This window comes from Myzus persicae, unplaced genomic scaffold, assembly GCF_001856785.1.
Source record: "Myzus persicae strain clone G006 unplaced genomic scaffold, MPER_G0061.0, whole genome shotgun sequence".
NCBI classification, from domain to species: Eukaryota; Metazoa; Arthropoda; class Insecta; order Hemiptera; family Aphididae; genus Myzus; species Myzus persicae.
In genome coordinates this window covers 17,402-30,153 of record NW_019104353.1, presented here as the reverse complement: position 1 = coordinate 30,153, position 12,752 = coordinate 17,402, and positions in this window count along the sequence as shown.

Sequence of the window (12,752 nt, the reverse complement as noted above, 5' to 3'; positions counted from 1 at the left end):
TCAGTATTCGTTTTTAATAAATTATGATCATGGCTATAATAGATAACCTGCCTACTAGTAGGTAGTCGGCATTCAGCAGCTTTGGGGGACATTTGAATTTTTAGAATGAAAAAAAAGCTACAAAAATAACTATACTTACATATTTTTATTTTTTAACGATATAGATTAGACTATTTTACACATTCGATTCATGTTAGTTAATTTAAATTAAAACTAATTTACCAACCAGTTATAACTATAGTTACACTTGTGGCCAGCTTTGAAATTTATCTAAAACTTCTCTAAAACTAAAAAATTGTAGTATAAAAATTTAAAATAAAATCGTGTACGAAAATATATATTACATTATTACAAGTGCACTTTTGTTTTTTAAGTAAGTATTAGTAGTATTATCATAAATATAAAAAAAAGTAATCCAAATACCTAAATCTTATATCGACTTGTTTTGCCGTAAACGTAACTTAGACTTTTTGCCTAGAGTTCGATATTTTATCTGTTATTCGACAATATAGTACAAATAACGAAAACCTACTTCTTAATCTGTTACATTTATATAAAAAATATTCCCGGTGTGTATGAATCTTAAAGTAAAATTTCAAATTCATATTTTGTTCCCAAAAACTCAAAAAATACTCCAAGACTCAAACAATATATTTCTTCTCTAAATATCTTATTCTCATTCAAAATTACACATGACTAATTTGTGACAATACGAGAGTTTGTATTGCATTTGAAGGTTAAGTTTAGTAATCTTTGTAAAACAATGCAAATTGAATCAAAAAGAAACCTTTGGTAAATAAATATCAAGTTGTCTGATATAGTAGGTACCTACATCAGACAAATTAATAATTATTTTAAACTATAAATACAAAATTCAATCACTATGAGTTTTAATACGAGCGAAAAAAAATTACTATTGCGAATCAGTATATTATGTATATAGGCTCTACTGCGCGGTATACAACAGTGGCATTCATACAGCAAGGGGAGATGTAGGACGTAAGAAGTAGGTGTAGCAATACCCCCTCCCCTTGACTGTGTTTACTTATCATAGATATACAAATACAATACAAATTGTTTTTTTTCAATATACATAATATTATGTAGGTACCATGATTATTTTGAATAACTGTTCAAAATAACCCGATGACAGATCACAGATTGTTACTTAACAATTTTACTTGTTTAATAAATCCCCGCGAACTTTATGGAACAATGTTTAAAGATCTTCTAAAAACTTATTTTTCAGTTCTTGAAGTAGTTGAAATTAGTGCAACGGGAGAATTCACAATATGACATCATTAAGTAAAGAATACAATGGAAGCTGAAAATAATTGCAATGAAGATATATCCCCAACTATTTACAGTCTATAACATATTGGCTACCTACTTTACTAGTCACAAATTTTCCCAGTGCAAGGTCCTTTTCAACTCTCTGACGTTTGAAGACATATGTATTTACTTACCACGACTGGTGAAAAACCGTCTAAATGGTCATGGGCAGTTATTAATCCATCTTGAAATACCTATTGGTTTCCATTGAAGATGTAATTCTTGAATTAAATGTTCATATTATGAAATTTATTTTATTTTTTCAATTAAAGCTGTTATTTTTCAGAAGTCAATTGTTGGAAATTCCTTACTACGCTCCTAATATACAGTACCACCAGTGGTCTCGCCTATTCCTATTCTATTTACTTTTCATCAAATTTAAATACCATTATATAAAATAACTCAGTGTAATGTATTTTAATATATTAATTGTAAATTGCTAAAAAAAATAAATAAAACAATAATACAAAGTATTAATTTTTCTTCATTATCAGATTCTAGGTGGACTAAGAAATGTATTATTGGTTTTACAATGAGTATAAAGTAATGTGTTTTTATCTGACGTCATGTTTTGAGCAGAATAAATTTGTTTCAATCTTCTAAACTGTTGGTGGTTTCCGAAAGAAATAATAATCATTTATTTATTCAAAATGTACATTTCAAGAATATTTTTCATCATCAATCCATCAATGTTGTATTTAGCAATATGTCATACAGCAACTTTAAAAATATTATCTTTCAATAAGCAGATTGCAAATGATTAGGAAATAGGAATGATGCATGCTTGGCTTTTATAAAAAATAGACAGCTATAAGATATATGTTGGTAGTTGTAACTAGTTGACTCGTTAAACTCGACTAAATTGAAAAATTATTCACCTGTACTTACCGATGCAGATGGATTAGAACGATCCGTGAATAAATTGAAAACAGCTGTTGTGATCTCACTGTGATGTGATATCCTAAAAAAATATTTAAAATGATGCAAGTTAAAAATTTAATTCGTTCAAATTTGACACGAAGAATAGGAGGAGAAAAAAACAAAATGATAATTATTAAATAAACGTTTTTAGGACAGTCAACATTTTATGTAATTTGAGAGTGTACTACTGTGTTATATGCAGAGCTTCAGTGTGATAAGTACTTTGAAAACTTGTTAAATTGACTATAACTAAAAATTCTTAACTTTGTTAAAAGAAACTCGGCTAACGATAGTTAATCTACGGATCAAAAGTGGCAGAAAATGTAGGAAGGTAGGAACGTGAAATTTATATTGAAAATGTTGATGAATCGTTACAATGAGTCAATGAATAATGTATATATTTTCAACCATATAAGTATACCGAAGACGTATGTCTGGATACGAAGGATCCACCAACTATGAAGTCTTTAAATGAGCTCATTTATGAATAATAATGATCTCGTAACTATTTTTTTTCATATGTAAATTTTGCTATTTTATAAATACATACATACCCCCTAATAGAATGCATTCATTATTATTAGTTATAAGAGTGCATTATATGATTTACTGTTTTCTCGATTGAGATATACCATCTGGCCTTCTCCTGAAACTAATTATCGGTAGGTACCTATCGGCACATTGAGCATCGCCAACATAAAAACATCAACTTTCACTTATTGACTCATTCACGGTAGTACGCAAAGCATAATATATTCGTGCATTGATCACTACAAAATACGTACCTAATCATATATTATAGAGGGCTGTGGTCAACTCTCCTGGTTCAATATTATGTTTAACTGAAGGAAAAGTGTAAACTATCCTGAGTAGTTATCCTAAATGTTATTGCTACAGCTACACTATGAATTGGCTTCATTGCAGAGATTGTGATTATAATTTAAAATAATTATTATAAATTGTATTACCGTTAATATGTATTTGTAATTTAAATATTTAAATATGTCATTACCGTCAGCCTATTTTTAATTTAAATATTTAAAACGATATTGACTATAATGGCTCAACCAAGTTTTTCAACCTTACCAACTACGTAATATGAATAATGTCCCATACTCGCCTAGCTTAGTAGTACTGAATTAGACCCGGGAGAGTTTACATGTTCCCATCAGGTAGTATTGAAGTAGCCCGGGAGAGTTTAGTTATTTATTTTATATATTTATTTAATTTATTTATTAAGTATTAAACGGGCAAGGCCCTGTTACAATAGACAATAGCATTACAATCATTATAATGATGTATAACAAAATAAGGATATAAAATTAATAATGATAATAGTAGTATTAATCATAGACATATAACTAAATATGTCTAAGGAAATTGGTTAAAAGTAATAAACAAATGTACAATAATTATTTGAATAGACATTTTTAAGTATTAAGAATTAAATAACTACAATACGATTTGAATGAGTCTAAATTTGGTGAGCTGAACATATCAATTTTAAATTTATTAACAGTTTGCATTAAACTATTGTAGGGAGTGTTATTTGCATAGTTCGTAACTTGTATGCTTAAATGAAATGTGTTTGTCGAGCTAGTGTTAAAAGTGGGAGTATAGAAGGTTAAACGGCTTAAAAAATCTGGACAGTCTACATTGTCATTCAAAAGCTTATATAGGAAACATAAGTCAAGACTTATACGTCTGTGTTCCAACGTTTGGAGGTTTAATAAAGATAGGAGTGGATTGTAAGATGTGTGAGGTTCTCTAGGTATGGAACATTTAAATGAGATGTAGCGTAAGAATTTGTGCTGTACTTTTTCCAATCTTGTTTTTTTCCCTGTCTGATAGGGAGACCATACTATAGAACCATATTCGCAGATCGGTCGTATTAACGAACAATAAATCAATTTTAAAGTAAGTTTATCAGTGAAGTCCCTACAATTACGACTAATAAAATCTAAAAGTCGATGCGATTTATTAATAATCATGTGTATATGACAATCAAATTTTAGCTTTGGGTCAAATAATATACCAAGGTCTTTAATAGGACCAGTAGAACAGAGAAGAGTTAAACCATTTATAGAGTAATTATAGTTAGTAGTCGATCTAGATCTAGTGAAAGTCATTATCTGACATTTATTAATATTAAGTGATAGATAATTTTTAGTGCACCAATCAAATAGGATATTCAATTCAGATTGAAGTAAATCAGCATCCAATTGCGAATTAACTATGCAATTTAATATCATCTGCAAACATTAGCTTAGAGTAATTTTGAAATTGTATATCATTAATAAATATATTGAATAATATTGGAGCTAAGTGGGATCCTTGCGGAACTCCAGATGTAATTCGCGTTGGGGTAGAACTATAACCTTTGTAAGAGACAATATGAAAACGATCTTGGGTAAAAGAAATTAACCAGTTTAGGAGGGGACCACATATACTCCGATTTGTTCTAATTTTGTAAATAAAATCTGGTGGTTCACTTTATCAAAAGCTTTGGCAAAATCATTGTAGATAACGTCAACATTATTACGAGTTTTAAGGGTATCAGATAAGAAATTTTGGAAGACGAGCAGATTAATAATGGTACTCTTATTACGCCGGAAACCATGCTGATCATCAACGATAACATTTGCTAGAATAGGTATGATTTTTGCAGCAATAATAGATTCGAATACCTTGGGTATAATAGAAGGTAGTGAGATTGGTCGGCAATTGGCGATATTAGACAGGTCTGATGATAATTTTGGTACAGGGTGAATAATACTAGTTTTCCATGCATCGGGAAAAATACCAGAAGATAGCGACAGGTTAATACATATCATTAAAATCGGAAGAGCTTACAATCGCCCTATTTAACTAAAGTTATGTGGTGAGAGGCCATCTGCGGTTGCTGCGTAGGATGCGACCAGTTTTCGTTTCGTTGAATGTAGTGTAGTTTGTTCCTACACATAATACATACAATATGAAATTATCGAAATAGTCCAGATTTGGTCCAAGTCTGCGCAACATGTCATTTGCTTACACATTTAATCATATTGTTATTCAACCATAATTTATTATTATTTATTAATATACGGTACGCCATGTGCCTATCGAAGGATCCAATAACAGTCAAAAAGTTCGATGATACCGGGTTGTTTGTGCATTACATCAGTAATCAGCGGTTTCTAAACTGTGCACCTCGAGCACTTTCCAGGAGCACCATGCTGCACAAAAAATTATTCACAATGTAGTAAAATAATATTTTTTGAATTTTATTAATTTAAAATCGAATCATAAGATCCCATACGCTGTCCGTCATAACTTGTGTTGGTCAATAATTCTATAAAATCAAACATATTAATGTTGGTTTTTCATTTATGTTTCTCATGGTATTTACAGCAGAGCACCATGGCTGAGTTTGATAAAAAAATATTGTACCTCCAGAAAAAAGTTTATGATCCACTAGTTTATATTATGTTCCTATATGGACACCAGTCATCATACATTTCTAATTATTCAATGGAAAAATTATTTTCTGTTTCAATAAAAATACCATTAATCAAACAATGACTGCATACAAAATGATAGCTTAGCAGTGCTGTACCTATCATCAAATCTGAATTCCCTAAATAATAAAATAATAGGCATTTACATTTTAACATAAAACAATCATTTACTGAATTAATCTGAAAGAGAAAGTATTTAGTTGTAAGAAGGATTTATTTTATTTCATAGACATAATTTTATACTCAATAATTTATTTCTATGTTATGTATTTATTTTAGCATTTAAACAACCCCTTTTTAAGTCCTAACCAATAGCCATAGAGTAGGATGACATTTTTGGTACATACTGACTATTGCCCTGAGGTTCCGTTGTTTTTATTTTATCTAGACAACTGAAAATAGCACATGGTTACTCAGCCAATTCCAAGACACTCAGGACAGCCTCCAAGCTAGACTGAATATAGCCTGTATGGCTGTATCCCAGTGACTGTATACGTTCGTTCATATAAATTAAGTATGAAGATAACTATGGGTAGACAAGATCTATTTTTAAGTGTTATTATTCTGCTTGGATAATTTGTATTTGTTTAATGCAAAAAAATGCTTATTATTATTATTTAAAACAAAAAAACAATTCTACTCATTATTACGTCCATATGAAGCTGGAAGCTCTATTGGATTCGTTTTTCGGATCTTAACAAAGTATGGCTTACAACAGATATTATTTTTTTATTTATATTTGGATCTTATTAAAACGTTAGAATTTAAGGCCCCTTTTAACAAGCTTTTTCTGTTAGGAAAAGGTCATGAGATAGAAGAGACTTACCTAGTGGCTAACGGTACCCAGAGAGGGAGGTTAAGAGTTATACTCTCTATTGTCCCACAAGTCCTCTTGCGTCTGTCTTTTGGGCGGAGACTCGTTTGCGCACATATTAAAATATTTTTAAAATTTACGACAACTCGTTTGCGCACAAACTAGTGAACAATGAAAACCAGATTATAGGGTATAGTTTTTGGTGTACAATGTGCTTTAAGCTACCCATACTCGATCGATTATGACCGTATAGTCTTAAAGCATAACGTGGTTTCTTATCAGTTTTTATCTGTCAAAAACGGCATTAACGCTCGCCAAGTACACGAGTCATGAGTTGTATACGAGCTTAAATATTTATAATTTTACACTATTTATGTTAAATGTTTCCGGCGATAACTGATAAACCTTATTAGTTATTACAAATCTCTTTTATACATTTTAGTAAAAAAAATTGATCTTTTAAAATTTTTAATGCAAACACGTAATAATAAATATTAAATATGTATTAACAAATAAATAAATTAATGTTTTTATATAAAAATGATTGTAATTATTGTAATTTGTGCAATTTGTAAATTTTAATGACATTTTTAGATGATTTTCAGTATTTTTAGACTTTTTTATCATTGTATCTAGTTGTAATTTCTGTAATTTGTAATTTGACAAAATTGTGATTAATGGCTTTTAAATAACTTCTAAGGAAGCTATTCTAAGATAAATAGCTCAAAAAATATTTTTAAACCCGCCAGTCTATAATATCAGAATATGATGAGACAGAGAGTCCTAAGCCTTTATAAAGGGTGAAGGAAAATGTTGTTTGAGTTTAATAATTTTACATCAGTAATAAGTAATGACCAATTCAAAAATTGTGAGGTGCGCAGATTATGTGCACCCTATACATGGATATATTTCTTTGAAAAAAGGTTTCTATTGTTCATAAATTGTGCGCAAATGAGTTACGTTTTTGTGCGCAAATGAGTTATAAAAAAGATAAATGTGCGCAAATGAGTTATAGCCGTCTTTTGTACTAGCACCACAATTAATTCAAATGTATTAACAGGGTTCTGGGTTAGGATTTTATAGGATTTGTATATTTCTTATAAAATTCTTAAAGATAGCAGAATAAGCTTAAGATTATGAATCTAGATAACTGAAATTGAACATTTCTCTATTTCTGAACTTTTTTTTAAAATCAAAATTGGTCATATTTTATGAAATAACAATTTAATGAACGTGTTTTTGATTATTGTTTAATTTTAATAGTAAATACTAAATATAGATAAAGTAAATGTACCGACTATATACGGACGCACTGATACATAATTTCGTTTTAGTGCCTATTTGGTTTTGATTCTAAACTTTTGTTATTTGCTAATTTTGATTGAATCTTTTTTTTGTCATTACAACTCTGATTAACATTGAATAAGTGTTGGAAATATTAGGTATATTGCATGCTCCTATACTATATTAATAAGGTCAACTATTTCGACGAGTGTACCTACTCGTACCTAGTATACTTTTATGTTTTCGGTCGACCGTGTTTTGTTTATTCTTTGTCGCACTTTAATTGGTGCTTATAACTTTGTTTTAAAATTCCAATTTTTGCAAATTTGGTTGTTTTTAACCTTGCATATTTTTAACACATATTTAGTGATATTTAAAGTAATATTATAGCACATATTTTTTTCAATTTGAAGTGCTATAAAATCCCAACCCCATTTTTACTTATAAGTTATAACATCCATCCTCCCCCCTCTCCAATAGAAAATTCCTGGGCACGCAACTGGACTTATCTACTGGTTAATTTAACCTACTGACCATTTGCTATATTCTTTTATTTCATTTCATTACACTATTTTAAAATAATTAAATATTCAAGGCTTTCACGCTTTTTAACAGTGAAACAAAATCACTATCTACATAAATTGAAAAAAATCTAAACAAATGTGAACATTTCAAATGTTTATAAATAATTTCAATTGTTTCAAAAAACTTTTGAAAATATTTTGAAATCAACACCAGATCTATAAAATACTAATTTTAGTATTTGGCAAAAATCGCATGTTTATTAAATCGTTTCATCCAGAATTACAATAACAAAACAAATTACAAAAACTGGTCGAAAATAATATTACCATTTTTCAAGAGTATTCCTCAACTATTTAGAAAAGTACTGAGGATGCTTTATTTTGGGCTCTGAAGTACCAACTAGATTATAAATTCTACTGAGTACTACAATCAATGATAATGAAAAAACAGTATCCATTTGGAGAAATTCTTATCTTGAATTTTAGGGAATTTCCGGAAAGCCTTTAAATATTTGCGAACTGAAAACTCACCGAAACCCTTATTTTGATTAATTTTAAGACCGGAACCGACAATATTTAACTTTTATGTAAATATTTTTTAAGATTAATTTCGGTTTCTTTTTTGAAACATGATGGTGCATAGTGATGAGTACATTTTTACTTTTTAATCTTCTATTTAGTCCTTAGCAAATGGTAAAATATCTGGTTGAAAAGTGGTATTGACCTTCCATAATTGAAAATATAAATATTTTATTATAATTTTTAAAGAATCGAAACGGAATCAAATTTTTATTACATTAGTACAATTAAAAATAGGTACCTAACGGAGTTTTAATTTTTTAAGAACCGAAGAAAAATTGAAACTGAAACCTAAATTGTTGTTATTTGTTTAAACCATAAATAAACAAAATAAACCCAAATTTTAGTTATTTTTTTAAACTGAAAAGGAACTGAACAGAAATTTTAGTTTTTCTAGGAACCAAACCAGAACTAGAACCTTAAAAATAACTTGCCTATCTATCTTAAAATGTTAGGCTCCCAAAATTTGATTTTGTGTATTATTGTTTTGCTCTTATGGGTTGTGTTTGGGGCTACAACTTATTTGCGATCATTTAACTTTTTTGCAACTTATTACATTAAAAAAATGTCGTAGATTTAAAAAATATACTTATAGACGCACAAACGAGCCTCCACTGTTTAGATCATAGTTTGCAGTTTTAAACTTCTGGACGACAGCCCTCAATAGTTGTATCAGTTTTCCTTTCATAATGTTTTATAATACAAGATTAAAATATTGATTTTTAATCATATCAGTGAATATAATACTATTTTCAATAGCTGTTATTTAGGACAGCAGAACTGTATTAAATAATTATTAATCCGCAGTGCGTTTAATTATGGGTCTTAAAGTACTTGAATACTTGATCTTATTTTATCTTCAATGAATACTTGTCCAGCATACATAATGAAATGTTAAATGGCTCGTCCCTAACAATATAAACATAAAATTTTTAAGGGGACTACAGAAACATTAAAAAGAACGTGATGTCTTACTAAGACCCTTACAAAACAGTTGGACTTTGAATGAAGATTATTATTTTTACAGCAAAGCACTTGTTAAAATGTTGTGTTGACATTATTCCTATTACTGCATAGTCCATAGGCACCTGTGAGACAGATAGGACTATTTATTTTTTATGTAAAATACTTAGTATCATACTATCATAATTACGACATATTCATTCAGTTCTCAAATATATGACCACGAGATGCCTTTGAATGACTGTATAGCTATTTTCCTCCAAAATGTTTTGACTTTTTTCTTCCAATAAAAAATTAAGGATACAAATAATGTCTATGTTTAATACAAATATAATGGTTGTTACTTGTTAAAATAATTACCTATCATCACACGAGTATACCTCAAATGAAATGCATTTTTAAGGGTATTGGTGGTGAACAATTATTTTAGCCAAAACATAATCTTTTGTCCATCATACTATAATCAGTGCTCTATCTAGTAATGCGATAATTATTTTTTATAACTGATTTGAATTTTTATTATTTCTACTTGAGATCGGTTAGTCCTTGTTTCGCAATTTAACCCCCCCCCCCTCCCGGAATTATCAACTATTAATTCATCGGAATTTAAATTAAAAATCTTAAAATGTGGACTGGCCGATATAAAGTAGACGTTATAACGAGTTTTATTCATATCAGTTTTTTATAATATTATCGCATTATTAGGTCGATCGGCACGAATGACAAAAAATACCTACATACAAATGAGCATAAATTGTTTACCATTGACGCGCAAAACGCCGAGGCGGTGACTTTTACATGTCAGTGCGGGAGTGCTCCGCTATTTCTTTTACATACTGTCTCACACAGCACACTCTAATGATCACTTACTAAGCACACATTTACTGACAATTTAAAAATTGCATAATTGATTGCTTCAAACCGTTTGTTTTCTCGGTATAGTATTAAGATTTTTTTTTAAATATGAATACTTCTTATTAGTTATTTCACAGTAAATATTTGTTTGAATTTTTGCTTTATATCGAGCAACATAAATATGCTTGGCTTTTCTTTAAAATGTTAATGTAACGACTCATATGCATTGGCAGTTCATCAGTAATAACTAAGAGGATGATTTTGCCCAAATAATAGTTTTGAAAATATAGGGTTTCCTGAAATGTGGGTACCTAATAAATAATCACTAAACTTAATCATTCAATTATCTTTAGGCGTAAAGTTCATAAAATCATAAACAAAACATAAAGAAACTTCTTGTGGAGTTGAAAATGTGAGACATATTTCTATTTTCTAATCCAATAACCAATTACAGAACATGTATCTTTGTATCTTAAATCAAACCAAGACTAAATTTTTCGAAACCCTGATTGTGTAAAATCACCTGTATCTGGTTATCATGGGGAATGAAAGGGAATTATTTACTCCCCCAGAACCTTTTTTTTTTTAAAAATAACTAATTAAATTTCGGTGAGCACTCAGCTATAAAATATTTTGAGATTTTAAAATAAAAATGTATGGACAAAGGTCAACTATATTATTACAGTTACGATAAATATCTGATAAAAACTTACGACTTACGACATCTGATGTCATTGTTAATCACCTTAAACTACCTTCATAGTATAAACACAGAATAAATTAAAACTGTTAATATTATTGATTATTATTACTTTTGTAAATTACAGAATAATAAAAGGAATGTAGTGTCGGTAATTGAAGCACAAAAGTGCCCAAGTAGGATTTTTATTTAGGGGCTCAACATCTCTTACGTAGTTATCAAATTGTATACATGACATTTCAAGAAGGTAAGGAACATTATTGTACACTTAGATTATTTGAAGTTAATTCAAATATTGATATAATTTAAAACCTGCAAAAATATTAAGTTCTAAACATTATCTTTGAAACGTCTTTATTATCAAAATATTTCTGTTTGTATATCTCTGGTTCATTTACAAAAATCATATCTTTTTAGTGAAATCCAACTCCGTCACTTGTACCGAAATTTCACAATATTATGTAATCAATTTATAAAGAAATGCAACCACAGTAACTGTTCTTGTAACTTACAAGGAAGTTCAAAATACCGAACTTAAATTCCGTGTGCTGGGAGTGACGTCACCTCATCACCCGATATCCTTAAAAATGATTTGTTTGATTTGAAATGTTCACAAGATTATGTAAACGTTTTGTAACCATATGTAATCCAAAATTCGAGATTCCTGTCTTAACTCAGAACTGCGAAAACCTTTATGAGGTGGGCGGGCAACAGTTCCGTACTCCAATCTCGAGGTATTACGCACCTCTCGTAAAGTCGTAACCATAATAAGTAATATTGCCAGTTAAAAAAGTACAAGTAGTGGCTTTCTTCGTCTGCCGGCTTCAGCTCTTGTCTTCTAATGTCTTTAATAAAGACTATATAAACATTCATTATTAAATAAGTTTTCCAGTTATTCGTTATATATTTTACGTAATTTCTTAACAGCCGATGAAAATTCTCGAATAATTCCAGAATAAATTAATATTTCGATCTAGGTAGGTACTCGTTTGGAACACTAGTATTCATAGTTGATAAAAGTACAAAAAAATTAAAAATTAGGTACCCACCTATACGTAAAAATTGAGTAAAATATTAAATTATAAAATTAATTTGGTGTTATTGTTTTGTACTAAATTAATAAATAATAATAAGATAATAAACTAGATATAAACACATTTGGTTTTTTAATCCCTATTTAAAAATATATAAAGATAGAGAACAATTAAAACTCGAACACAGTTTTTGAATGGAAAAATGTTTATTCATGTAAAAACAATCATAAAATAAAACACTTAGCC